Source organism: Monodelphis domestica, chromosome 5 (assembly GCF_027887165.1).
Source record: "Monodelphis domestica isolate mMonDom1 chromosome 5, mMonDom1.pri, whole genome shotgun sequence".
Classification (NCBI taxonomy): domain Eukaryota; kingdom Metazoa; phylum Chordata; class Mammalia; order Didelphimorphia; family Didelphidae; genus Monodelphis; species Monodelphis domestica.
Genome location: NC_077231.1, coordinates 34,841,648 through 34,856,571, shown reverse-complemented (window position 1 = coordinate 34,856,571; position 14,924 = coordinate 34,841,648).

The window sequence follows — 14,924 nt, the reverse complement described above, 5'->3', positions numbered from 1 at the left end:
AAATAGACAAAGTACTAATTTAAAAAAGGAAAGAAGAAAACCAAATTAACAGTATCATAGATGAAAAGGGAGACCTCACCTCCAATGAAGAGGAAATTAAGGAAATCATTAAAAACTATTTTGCCCAATTGTATGGCAATAAATATGCCAATCTAGGTAATATGGATGAATATTTACAAAAATATAAATTGCCTAGATTAACAGAAGAAGAAATAGAATTTTTTTTAAACCCTTACCTTCCATCTTGGAGTCTGTGTATTGGCTCCAAGGCAGAAGAGTGGTAAGGGCTAGGCCATGGGGGTTAAATGACTTGCCCAGAGTCACAAAGCTGGGAAGTGTCTAGAAATAGAATTCTTAAATAATCCCATATCAGAAAAAGAAATTGAACAAGCCATCAAAGAACTCCCTAAGAAAAAATCCCCAGGGCCTGATGGATTCACAAGTGAATTCTATCAAAGATTCAAAGAACAACTAATCCCAATACTATACAAATGATTTGACATAATAAGCAAAGAGGGAGTGCTACCAAATTCCTTTTATGACACAACTATGGTACTGATTCCAAAGCCAGGCAGGTCAAAAACAGAGAAAGAAAACTACAGACCATACTCCTTAATGAACATAGATACAAAAAATCTTAAATATGATACTAGCAAAAAGACTCCAGCAAGGCATCACAAGGGTTATTCACTATAATCAGGTGGTATTTATACCAGGAATGCAAGGATGGTTCAATATTAGGAAAACCATCCACATAATTGACCATATCAACAAGAAAACCAACAAAAATCACATGATTATCCCAATGATGCAGAAAAAAACCTTTGACAAAATACAACACTCATTCCTATTGAAAACACTAGAAAGTATAGGAATAGAAGGGTCTTTCCTACAAATAATAAACAGTATCTATCTAAAACCATCAGCCAACATCATCTGTAATGGGGATAAACTAGATGCATTCCCAATATGATCAGGAGTGAAACAAGGATGCTCGTTATCACCACTATTATTTAACATTGTACTAGAAACACTAGCAGTAGCAATTAGAGAAGAAAAAGCAATTGAAGATTTTAAATTGGCAATGAGGAGACCAAGCTATCTCTCTTTGCAGATAATATGATGGTCTACTTAAAGAATCCTAGAGAATCAACCAAAAAGCTAGTGGAAATAATCAACAACTTTAGCAGTTTCAGGATACAAAATAAACCCATATAAGTCATCAGCATTTCTATATCTCCAACACATCTCAGCAGCAGGAATTAGAAAGAGAAATTCCATTCAAAATCACCCTAGACAATATAAAATACTTAGGAATCTATCTGCCGATATAAACACAGGAACTATGACAACTACAACAACAACTACAAAATACTCTCCAAACAATTAAAAACTAGATTTAAACAATTGGAAAAACATTAACTGCTCATGGGTAGGATGAGCTAATATGATAAAAATGACCATACTGACCCAAACTTATTTACTTATTTAGTGCTATACCCATTGAACTACCAAAAAACTTTTTTTACTGAATTAGAAAAAACCATAACAAATTTCATTTGGAAGAACAAAAGATCAAGGATATCCAGGGAAATAATGAAAAAAATGCAAAGGAAGGTGGCTTTGCAGCACCAGATCTCAAGCTATACTATAAAGCAGTGGTTATCAAAATAATATGGTACTGGCTAAGAGAAAGAAAGGAGGATCAGTGGAATAGACTTGGAGTAAGTAATCTCAGCAAGACAGTTTTTGACAAGCCCAAAGATACCATCTTTTGGGACAAAACATCCACTATTTGATAAAAACTGCTGGGAAAATTGGAAGATGGTGTGGGAGAGATTAGGTTTGGATCAACACCTCACACCCTACACCAAGATAAAGTCAGAATGGGTGAATGACTTGAATATTAAAAAGGAAACTATAAGTAAATTATGTGAACACAGAATAGTATACATATCAGACCTTTGGGAAGGGAAAGATTTTAAAACCAAGCAAGACTTAGAGTCACAAAATGTAAAATAAATAATTTTGATTACATCAAATAAAAAAAATTTTTATAAACAAAACCAATGTAACCAAAATTGACGGGAAGCAATTAATCAGGAAACAATCTTCATAACAAAAACCTCAGACAAAGGTCTAATTACTCAAATTTGTAAAAAGCTAAACCAATTGTACAAAAAATATCAAGTCATCCTCCAACTGATAAATGGTCAAGGGACATGAATAGGCAATTTTCAGTCAAAGAAATCAAAACTATTAATAAGCACATGAAAAAGTGTTCTAAATCTCTTATAATTAGAGAGATGCAAATCAAAACAACTCTAAGGTACCACCTCACACCTAGCAGATTGGCTAACATGGCAGCAAAGGGAAGTAATGAATGTTGGAGGGGATGTGGCAAAGTCAGGACATTAATTCATTGGTGGTGGAGTTGTGAATTGATCCAACCATTCTGGAGGGCAATTTGGAACTATGCCCAAAGGGCAATAAAAGACTGTCTGCCCTTTGATCCAGCCATAGCACTGCTGGGTTTGTACCCCAAAGAGATAATAAGGGAAAAGACATGTACAAGAATATTCATAGCTGCGCTCTTTATGGTGGCAAAAAATTGGAAAATGAGGGGATGCCCTTCAATTGGGGAATGGCTGAACAAATTGTGGCATATGTTGGTGATGGAATACTATTGTGCTCAAAGGAATAATAAAGTAGAGGAATTCCATGGAGACTGGAACAACCTCCAGGAAGTGATGCAGAGCGAAAGGAGCAGAACCAGGAAAACATTGTACACAGAGACTGATACACTGTGGTACAATCAAATGTAATGGCCTTTTCCATTAGTGGCAATGCAGTGATCCTGAACAACTTGGAGGAAACTATGAGAAAAAATACTATCCACATTCAGAGGAAAAACTATGTAGAGTAGAAACACAGAAGAAAACAACTGCTTGATTTCATGGGTCAAGGGGATATGGCTGGGGATGTAGACTCTGAATGAACATCCTAGTGCAAACAACAACATGGAAACGGGTTCTGATCAAGGACACAAGTAAAACCCAGTGGATTTGTGTGTTGGCTATGGGAAGGGTGGGGTTAGAGGAGGGAGGGATAAAATACAATTCTTGTAACCTAGGAATAATGTTCTAAACTGACTAAATAAAAATTTAAAAAATAAAAGATAAAAAATAAAAAGCTCTCTCAACAAGATGCTTCTCACATCCATACATCATTACAATTCTTTGAAAGATATTATGATAAAGACAACTTTGTTCAGTACCCTCTGATCATAAATGTATCAGACCATAAAATGAGAAGGCTGCTTGCTGTGATGGACTGTAATGAAGGATGATGGTGAAGTCCTCTACGTGCTTCTTTCTTTTAAAATTGCTATTATTGGAGGCAGCTGGGTAGCTCAGTGGATTGAGAGCCAGGCCTAGAGATTGGAGGTCCTAGGTTCAAATCTGGCCTCAGACACTTCCCAGTTGTGTGACCCTGGGCAAGTCACTTGACCCCCATTGCCTAACCCTTACCACTCTTTCTTTCTTGGAGCCAATACACAGTATTGACTCCAAGACAGAAGGTAAGGGTTTTAAAAAAAATTGCTATTATTTATTTACTGATTATAAATTACATGCAGTAATAAATTTCTCCATAAGTTTTCTGAAGTCATATGATCCAAATTGTCTTCCTCCCTTCTTCCTTCCCCCCTCCCAGAGCTGGCAAGCAATTCAATCTGGGTTATATATGTATTATCATGCAAAATATATTTCCATATTTTCATTTTTGTAAGTGAATAATCTTATAAAACCAAAATCCCAAAACATAAACCCAAATAAACAAATGATAAATAGTATTATTTGATCTGCATTCTGACTCCAACAGTTCTTTTTCTCTGGAGGTGGAGAGCATTCTTTTTCATAAATCATCAGAATTGTCCTAAATTACTGTATAGTGTGGAAAGGAAACTAGACTAACAGTTGGTGGGGGAAGGGGCAACTGGTAGTGGCAGTTGGGTCTTGTGACTAGCACTTCCTTCCTGGGGGTTTGACTTCCTTCCTGGTGTTGGAGGAGGGTGGAGCTGGTTCAGCCCAGTCTGGTGTGGTGTGCCTCTTCTTGGTTCATCCCGAAGATTCAGGCCCAATCACTTCTGAAGGTTAGAACTGTTCTTGTTTGCTTTCTGTCTATTGCTAAGATTCTGAATTAGACAAAGTAAGGACTGATATAGAGTAGATGGGAGTGGGAGAAACCCTCCACCAGCCTCTGGGGTCTGGCCTCAGCTCTGAAGCTGAGAAAAAAAAAAAACTCCAATCCCAACTGGTTATTAAACTTTATATTATTTGAATTCACAGTCAGATAAGTGGACTATCTTTTCTGGGCATAGAGGGAGCTGAACATCAGCTCAGTCATTCAATGACAAACAGACCTTATTGGACCCCTCCTGCTTCCTCTCGGCAGGTGGCATCTCTCTCCTTTGCATCACCAAGCAACATTCCTTCTCTTCCCTCAATTCCTCCATACCTCCATACAAATCTCACTTTATCCCCAGTTTTTCCTAATCCCCCCATTTCCTTTCCCAATAAATATTACAATAGCCACCCCACGTGCTTCCTTTTGTGGATGACATTATGCTGATTACACCAATCTTCAGGATATTGTATAGATTCCTGGAGGAGATCCATAAAGATTTAAAAGAGTTTTGCCTCAACCATATATACAGAAAAAAATCAAGGGAATGGAAAACATCTATTGCCCAGATTATAAATTAAAGACCCAGTCCTGCAATAGTTGTGAGAAATGGTCTCATCCAGCAGGTATGCTGCATTTTGATGTCTATAGATCTTGTCTGTCAGTATCTATTCACACTTCAAATGGACAAGTTCCAAGCCTAGAATTAAAAGAGAGAAGTGTGGTTCAGAAAAAAAGTTCAGGAAAATGAAAGATCTCTAGTCTAATTTCTGTGGTAAGCTTATGATAGGAAACAAAGGTGGCATAGGTTGGGCAGACATAGATGAATTACAATCCACATTTTTGGAGGGAATATCTCAATTGGTGTGATCACAGATCCATTTGTGCATTGAAGAAGCTTGCAACTTTCCTAAGAACTGACCAAGAAAAGTGCGAGGATAACACCTTGACAATTGAATGAGCCTCATATCAAGAGGAGGCAAAAAAGATTGGGTTTTCTAGCCCTAAGACCCTAAAAGTTTTGAGATGAGAACTAATGTAAATTATTACAGCACCAGCTATGGGCTAAAAACACAATGAAAGTGGTGTCTTTGTCTATATTCCTTGACAAAAAAAGGATTATGGTATTTTAGATTTAGAAGAGTTCCTCTAATTCCTTTAGAATGGAAAGGAATTTAGAAATTATGTAGCCCAAACCTCTCATTTTAAAATAAATAGTTTAAGTGATTTATCCAAGGTCGCACAAATAGTAAGGAGAGAGATGAGATTTGAGTTCAGATTCTCTAACTCCAAACACATTATTTGTATATTATATTATGTATATCTAATGTTCTGTGTAGTTTAACAATTATCTCAAGATTGTGTATCTTTTGTTTTTTTATTTCTCTTTCTAATAATCTCCTTTCAATTACTATCATCTTTTTTCAACCAGTCATTTCAACCAATTATTTCTTTACAACAACTATTGGCCAAGTCAATTGACACTTATGAAATGCTTATACTACCAGGGTATTTTGCTAAATCTGCAATCCATGGAATATAGATATTGCCTCCATTGGTACCTGTAGCAATTCATACACTCCTTTTCATCTTCAGTCAAATATTTATTAAGTGACAACTATATAACTGGCACTATTCTAAGTGATGGGGAAACAAAGGCAAAAGACAGTCTCTGCTCTACAAGAACTCATGGACTAGTGGGGGAGACATAGGCTAGACAAATGGGGTTATGTTACATATCTACGGTCACAGAGCTAGGAAGTGTCTCAGGCCAGATTTGAACCTAGATCCACCCAACTCCAGGCCTGGCTCTCTGTCTACTATGCCACTTAGCTGCCCCTGAAAGATCTCTCTTTAAAAGAAATCTGGTTCACCAGGGACTGAATCCAGTCTATTGAGAGACTGGATTCCTTCAGTAAAAGCAGATGCCTCTAAGTCTCTTAGTTCTGTTGGGTCTTTAACCCCCCCCACACACACACACACATATAAGCTGTTCCAAGATTCCTCCTGTGACCCTGTATACTCTTTAGTGTACTAACGATCAAAATTCAAATAATCTACCTCAATTAATTGGCAAGCATTTCTCCTATTTTCCTTATTATGTAAACTATTCAATGTCAGTCACTTTTTTTAGAATACCCAAAATCCCTAAATATAGGCCCTGGCTACATGTGTTTTCTATCTTTGTACCTCTCCTGTATGATTTTTTAAAAAAATGTTGTAATCGTGTCTTCTAATTAATCATCATAATTATAATAATCATTCCAAATATTCTTCTTCTCCCCTTCGCAGAGAGCTAGGCCATGTAACAAATCATTTTTTAGAGAAAATTCAACCGTTAGCTAATACACTGAAAAAGTATGAAAACATGTGCAATATATAAAACCTTTGGATCTCCCACCTCCACAAAGGAGTGGAATGTCCTTTCATAGTTCTTCAATTGAGTCCTGCTTAGAACTAAGTCCTGCTTAGTCTTTATAATTTTGTTACATTTGCTTTTGATTTACATATAGTTACCATATATACATTTTCTTATTTCTGCTTACTTCACTTTTCATTATATAGATTTTTCTATGCCTCTGAATTCATCACACACATTTCTCACAGTACAGTAATATGCTATTACATTCATATAAGACAGTTTGATGGGCATCTACTTTTTTGCTATTGCAAAAATCACTGCCATTAATATTTTGGCATATATGAGGATTTTCTTCTTATCAATGGCTTCCATGGGTATGAACTTTGTGGAAGAAGTGGACAAAATTATTACCCCTCACCTCATGTAGATTTCCCTTTTCCATTGTTTCTTACTCCCAGAATAATGCTAATTATTACAGACATCAAAACTGAAAGAGACCCATGGTGAGTCCATCCCTCACCACATCCCTGATTATGCAGTTCATTTCAAATCTATACTTTCTCCTGATTATATTTTCCCTCTCATTTGCCTCAAAATCTTTTCCCTGGGTCCATACATTTCTACTCCTCCAAGTGCATGCCCCTAGGAATTCCAACTCCCTACCTCATAGGTAGGACCAATAAACCTTGCAAGTTTCATATCCCCCTGATCCACATCTCTCTTTATTGACCACCTCTCTTTTCAACCTTAGGGGCCCTTTCCCACCATCAAAGCAAGGCTTCTTTCCTTTCCTTCTTCCTCCTTGGCTCTTCTCTTTTGGAGAACACAGGAGTGTTCTCTTTCCCCCTCTCTTCCCCCCTCATTGCTGGTCTTCAATTTGATCCTGGCACATCACTCTTTCCTCTCTATCCTTTTACTACCTTCCTTCCATTTCACATCATTCGTATTGTAATGTAGTCCCACAAAAATCCAGGTTCTATCCTCTTCTTCACTGTTATCTCTGCATGAATTCTGTCATCACCACTGTCCCCTTGTGTACAATCAGAAAAACATCTCTTACTTTTCTCTGGATATTGTTGAACTTACTGTTGTTGGCTGCTGCATTTATTCATTCTTCAATTTCTATTGTTTGGGGCTGTTCAAGAAACAACTAATCTGGAGTGAAGTCAAGATGGCAGCTTAGAAGCAGCAAAATCCAAAACCTCAATCTTTAAAAAGCATCTCAAAAAGGAGAGAAATCCAAACCCAACAACAAGTGGAATCACAGGACTTACTGAATACAATTTGAAAGGTAGGCAGATTTCTTCAGTATAAAAGAAAGCCTGAAAACAAGACTGAGCTAACCAAATCCCCCTCCCCCACCTACTGTGCTGAGATCTGTGATAGGATGAGGGCTGACTATGGGATTCTTGGACAAAGGCTACAGCTTCAATGATGCACTTCGACTCTACCACAGGAAGTTCAGGGCTCTGATGGTGGTTGGCAAGGAGGAACTTTGAGGGGGGCATCTGATTGGGCACCCTTGACCTCAGCAGCAACTGGTGAAGATTTGGCCTCAGGGCAGATTAGCTCAGCAGGCCAGACTCTGGCTGAGCTCAAAAAACAATACAAAAATCAAGTGAGACAGGTTGAAGAAACATGTGACATCTTCATAACAGGTAGTATAAATAATGAAGAAATGGCTGTACTCAACATTTATACACTAAATGGTACAGTATACAAATTTTTAAAGGAGAAACTAAAGGAGTTTATGAAACCATACTAATGGAGGACCTCAACCTTCCCCTATTAGAACTAAACAAATCAAACAAAAAAAAAATAAGAAAGAAGGGAAATGAATGAAATGCTAGAGAAATTAGAGTTAATAGATATCTGGAGAAAATTGAATAAGGATAAAAAGGAATATACCTTATTTTCAGCAGCACATGGTACATACACAAAGATTGACCATGTACTAGGACATAAAAACATTTAAAAAAATGCAAAAAAGCAGAAATAATAAATGCAACTTGATTTTAAAAATCATAATAGGGGTTCTTGGAGAGGCAAGTTTTAAATTAAATTGGAAACTAAATAATCTAATACTTCAAAACTGGTGGATCGAAGAACAAATCAAAGGCACAATTACCGATTTCATTGAGGAGAATGTTGAGGAGACAATGTATCAAAATCTATGGGATACAGCCAAAGAAGTACTCAGGGTAAATTTATATCCCTTAGTGCCTATATCAACAAAATAGAGATGGAGGAGAGCAATGAATTGGGCATGCAACTTAAAAAACTAGAAAAAAGAACAAATTTTTAAACCCCAGATAAGAAGCAAATTTTAAATCTTAAAAATCAAAGAACTGCTTGATCACATGGGTTGATGGGGATATATGATTGGGGATATAGACTCTAAATGATCACCCTAGTGCAAATATCAATAATACGAAAATAGGTCTTGATCAACGACACATATAAAACCCAGTGGAATTGTGCATTGGTTATGGGGGGGGGGGGGGGGGGGAAGAACATGAATCTTATAACAATGGAAAAATATTCTAAATTAATTAAATAAAAATTTCCAAATTAAAAAAAATCAAAGAAGAAATTAATAAAATTGAAAGTAAAAGAACTATTGAACTAATAAGACTAGAAGCTGGTTCTTTGGAAAAAAACAAATAAAATAGTTAAAATGTCGGTTAATCTAATATTTAAAAAGAAAGAAGAGAATCAAGTTAATGGGAAGAGGAAATTATGGTAACTATTAAGAGTTATTTTTCCCAATTATATGACAATAAACATGACAATCTAGGTGAAATGGACAAATATTTACAAATATATAACTTGTCCATATTAATAAAAAAAAAAAGAAATAGAATACTTAAATAATCCCATATCAGAAAAATAAATTGAACAAGCCATTAAAGAACTCCCTAAAAAAATCTTCAGGGCCAGATAGATTCACAAATGAATTCTATCAAACATTTAAAGAACAATTAATCCCAATGCTATACAAACTTATTTGGCAAAATAAGCAAAGAAGTAGTCTTACCAAATTCTTTTTATGACACAAATATGTTACTAATTCCCAAGCAGGAAGACGAAAAACAGAGAATAGAAAACTATAAACAAATCTCCTTAATGAACATAGATGCAAAAATCTTAAGTAAAATACTAGCAAAGAGACTACAGTAAGTTATCACACAGATTATTCACTATGACCAGATGTGATTTATGCCAGAATTGCAAGGCTAGAAAAACCATCCACAAAATTGACTATATCAACAACCAAAACTAAGAGAAATCACATGATTATCTCAAAAAGATCCAGAAAAAGCCTTTGGCAAAATAAAACATCCATTCCTATTGAAAACACTAGAAAGTATAGGAATAAAAAGAGTCTTTCCTCAAAATAGTAAGCAATATTTATTTAAAAACATCAGCAAATATCATCTACAATGGGGATAAATTACAAGCCTTCCCAATAAAATCATGAATGAAGCAAGGATGCCCATTATCACCTCTATCATTTAATATTGTACTAGAAATGCTAGTGGTAACAATTAGAGAAGAAAAAGAAATTGAAGTTAGGCAATGAGGAAACTAAACTATCACTCTTTGCAGATGATATGATGGTATACTTAGAGAATCCTAGAAAACCAACTAAAAAATAGTAAAAAAACTTTAGCAAAGTTGCAGGATACAAAATAAACCCACATAAGTTCAGCATTTCTATATATTTCTACAAAACACAGCAGCAAGAGTTAGGAAGAGAAACTCTCCATTTAAAATCACTCTAGACAATTAAAAAATATTTGGGAATCTATCTGCCAAGACAAACACAGGAATTATATGACTACAACTATAAAACACTTTTCATACAAATAAAACTAGATCTGAACAATTGGGAAAACATTAATTGCTCATGGATAGGATGAGCTAATATAATAAATATAACAATCCTACCTAAATTGATTTACTTATTAACTGCCATACCTAGCAAACTACCAAAAAACTTTTTTTATAGATTTAGAAAAAAAAAACAAAGTTCATCTGGAGGAACAAAAGATCAAGAATATCATGGGAAGTTAAGGAAAAAAAAAGGTGGCCTAGAGTACTAGATCTTAAATTATAAGAGATAATAATTGTAAGAGAAAGGATAAGAGATAGAAGAGTGGATCAATGAAATAGACTTGGGGTGAATGACCTATGAACATAGGATTAACTCTCTCCATGTCTATTTTTATCTAATCAAATCAAGAACTTAAAGTACCCCTACTTACCATTAATTATCCAAAGGCCCTCCCCCTTGGGCAATATTAGGCAAATTAAAAGACTGCCATTGGTTTCTGTGAAGAAGGAGGAGTGACAGGAAGTGACATGGAAAAATGGGGTATAAAAACAGACCAACATGGTATAGTATTCATTCCCTTCCTGGCATTTGGAGAGATTTGTTCCAGAGATTCCTGCTTTGGTGTTTGAAGAGATGCTTCCTTTGGATCCTATGGTGGTGAGTAGAGTGATTTCTTCTTTGGTTCTTCAGTGAGGAGACCCTCTCTGCTCATTGACACTTTGGTGGGACACTCTCTTCAGCATGAGTTCTGGTGATATTCTTGGCAGTCAGCCTCATGTGCACTGAAGGTTCTCAGCAGATTCTTCAGCATCTCATTGTTCAGATTTTGGCTTCCTAATTAGGACTTTGAATTCTGGTGAGATTGACTTTTGGTGAGATCACAATGTGGTCTGGAGACATTTAGTGCCATGGGCAAGGTCCAGCCTCATTCTCGGCTCCAGGGGTTCCCGACAGGTGGAGAACAGTCAGTCAAGAAAATAACAAATGGAAGACAGCTGTAGCATGCTTTGCACCTGATAGTTGCTCCACCATCCCCAGGCCTGGTGTTAATTTTTATACCCATTTTTTTGGCATACAGCTATATTATCCGACACATATGTCTAAACAGAGATAATTGGAAAAGTGATACATTAACTTTTAACAAATCACTTGATTAACATCCTGTGTTCTTGTATTGTGATTACAGATTCTTGACAGAATAAAGGTTTCACACAAGATAAATTATTTTGTCACAGGGGGCTTAATTTCCTCACTACCCTGTGAGGAGCTTGAACTTACAAACAATCAAGGAAATTTACTTGTTACTTTTAATAAAAAGAAATAATCAATCAGAAATTCTTAAAGATAATCCAAGAATCATAACATTGAGGTTAAGAGGTACTGAGAACATAATTCAGATTTAATATCAGACTGATCATTTTTCAGGGTTTACTAGGGAGTTTCTCAATGGGAAGAACCAAATCACTGAGGCATGATGAAGCTTGGTGTCCCTGTACATCTTTATGATTGATTTGTAAGCTGGCTTTATGAGATAAGTTTCTATTAGTGGGAAAGTTATGGGCTTGGCTTGTAGCTATGGTTTTACTGGGAATTATGTACCTAAGTAAAAGTTAACCCATGGTAGTCTTTTGGGATTGGGTTTGTGGGTCTGATCTTTTGGTGATGTTTTAGAGAAATAGAATACAGGTATTTTGTTGTTGTATTATTCCTTCTGAGGTTAGGGGGAATAGGGATTATGTCAAATCCATAGGTAGGGGATGTTAATGAGAGATGTCATGCAAGGGGGACTGAGTGGGCAATCACATTTTGCCAAGGGCCACTCTGTGGCCTCCTTAGCTACCATGAGTGACTTTGTCAAGGCATCAGGGCCTGATGGCTCCCAGCACCTTAGGATTAATCTTAGGGCATTTGTAGCTAAGCAGTATTTTCTGTCTCTTTAGCTACATTTTCCCACTTCCACTCTTTATACCTCTTTGTAAATAAAACTGCTAAAAGTTATTTTGATTTAAGCTGTAAAATTTTTAAGTTGGTGACCACAGTATTACTTTAAAATTCTCATATTTAGCATAAAACCTAAATTTAAATTATTACAGACCTTAGTAAGATAAACTCAAAGATCCCAACTTTTGGGACAAGAATCCACTATTTGACAAAAATTGCTGGGGAAATTGGAAAACATTTGGGAAAAATTAGGTTTAGATCAACATCTCATACCCTATACAAGATAAATTCAAAATCGGTAAATGACTTAAATATAAAGAGGGAAATTATAAGTAAATTAGGTGAGCATAGAATAGTATACCTGTCAGACTATGGGACAGAAAAGAATTTAAGACCAAGTAAGAAAAGAGAATATTACATGATATAAAATGAATACTTTTGATTATATTAAATTAAGAAGGTTTTGCACAAACAAAACCAATGCAACCAAAATTAGAAGGGAAGCAACAAATTGGGGAAAAATTTTTATAGCAAAATTCTCTGACAAAGGTTTAATTTCTCAAATATACAAAGAACTGAGTCAAATTTTATAAGAAAACAAATAATTCCACAATTGACAAATGGTCAAGGGAAATGAACAGGCAGTTTTCAAATGAAGAAATCAAAATATAATCATGTAAAAAAAGATTCCAAATCCCTCCTTATTAGAGAAATGCAGATTAAAACAACTTTGAGGTACCACCTTACACCTAGCAGAGTGGCCAGTATGACAGGAAAAGTAAATAATAAATGTTGGAGAGGATGTGGCAAAATTAGGACACTAATGCATTGCTGTTGTGAATTAATTTGACCATTCTGGAGGGCAATTTGGAATAATGCCCAAAGGGCTTTAAAAGAATGCATGCCCTTTGATCCAGCAATACCACTTTTGGGTTTATATCACAAAGAGATTAAAAAAAACTGGGCAAGGATCTTTTTGTACAAAAATATTTATAGTTGCACTCTTTGTGGTAGCAAAAAAATTGGAAAATGAGGGGAAGTCCCTCAATTGAGAATGGCTGAACAAATTGTGGTATATGATGGTGATGGAATAGTATTATGCTATAAGGAAACATGAATTGATTAATTTCTATAAGAACTGGAAAGACCTATATGAACTGATGTACAGTGAAATAAGCAGAACCAGGAGAACATTATACACAATAACTGAAACATTGTGGGATTAGCAAATATAATAGACTTTGCTACTCATAGCAATGCAGTGATCTAGGACAATTCTACGGGACTTATAAGAAAGAATGCTATGCACATCAAGAGAAAAAACTGTGGGAGTAGAAATTCAGAAGAAAACATGTGATTTATCACTTGTTTTATATGGGTATGTGATTTGGGGTTTTGGTTTTAAAGGACTGCTCTTTTTTAAAAATGAATAATATGGGTTTGAGTGATAATATATATGTATAAGCCTTTGGAATTGTTTGTCAACTTTGGGAGGGGGGAGGGAGAAAACACAAATCAAGGAACCATGGTAAACATTGGAAAATTTAAAAAAGAACCATTAAAAACACCAACTAATCTCTTCAGGTCTGGCTTCCTTTCTAAAAATGTTTAAATGCTTCTTTATTATTAAACATCTATCATTTCTTCATGCATGATTAAATTCAGGGTAGTCCCCCTAGGATGCATCCTGAGTTCCCATTGCTCTTCAGAACATACTCTATTTCCTCCTATATTTTCTGGTTGGTGAAAAACAGTTTTGTATTATTCTAATTTCTTTTTCTTTGTTTTTATAAGGCCTTTGTCCTAGTCATTTGTAGAATTTGTTATTTCTTTACTGAATTCTTAAAATTAGCCATTGTATGTCTTGGAATTTGAAGTTTGGGACTTTTTCCTGGTGATGATCTATGAATTCTTTCAAATATTTCATTTTTTATGTTCAGAAATTCTGGGTAATTCTCTTCTATCATTTTCTGTATTATGGTGTTAAGATTTTTTGGTCCTGTTGTACTTTTCTGGAAGAGCTATCATTAGGCAGTCTCTATGCATCTTGTCTTCTGGATAAGTATGTTTTGCATAGTGAGCATATTTTATTTTATATGTCATTGTTTTTTATTTCTCTTTTATTTTTCACTTCTGTATATTTACATTCCTTTATCTCTCTCTTTTTTCTTTGGTGAGACTTTCCATTCAGGATTCCAGTTTTCCTATTATGCCCATTATTTTTACTGTTTAGGACATAAATCCTGCTCTTAAAATTCTCATTTCTCTTTTGAATTCCCCAGGGACACCATGTTGTGATTCCATGTTCTCACATTCCTCAGAGTCTTCAGTCTTATTAAATGTTGGGTCATTTCTCTTTGTTTTGCAATTTTTATTCACAGATTCCTGAATTCATATACTAAATCTGGAAGCCATATTTTCTTTTGTTGTTACAGTTTCTCTAGTTGAATTTTTAAAAATTTGTGTTTGTTACATTAAAGTTCCCAGGTATTTGTTCCATCCTTCCTCTCCCCACACTAAAAAAAGGCATCATCAAAGTGTGTGTGTGTGTGTGTATATATATATATATATATATATATACACACACATATAGTGTAA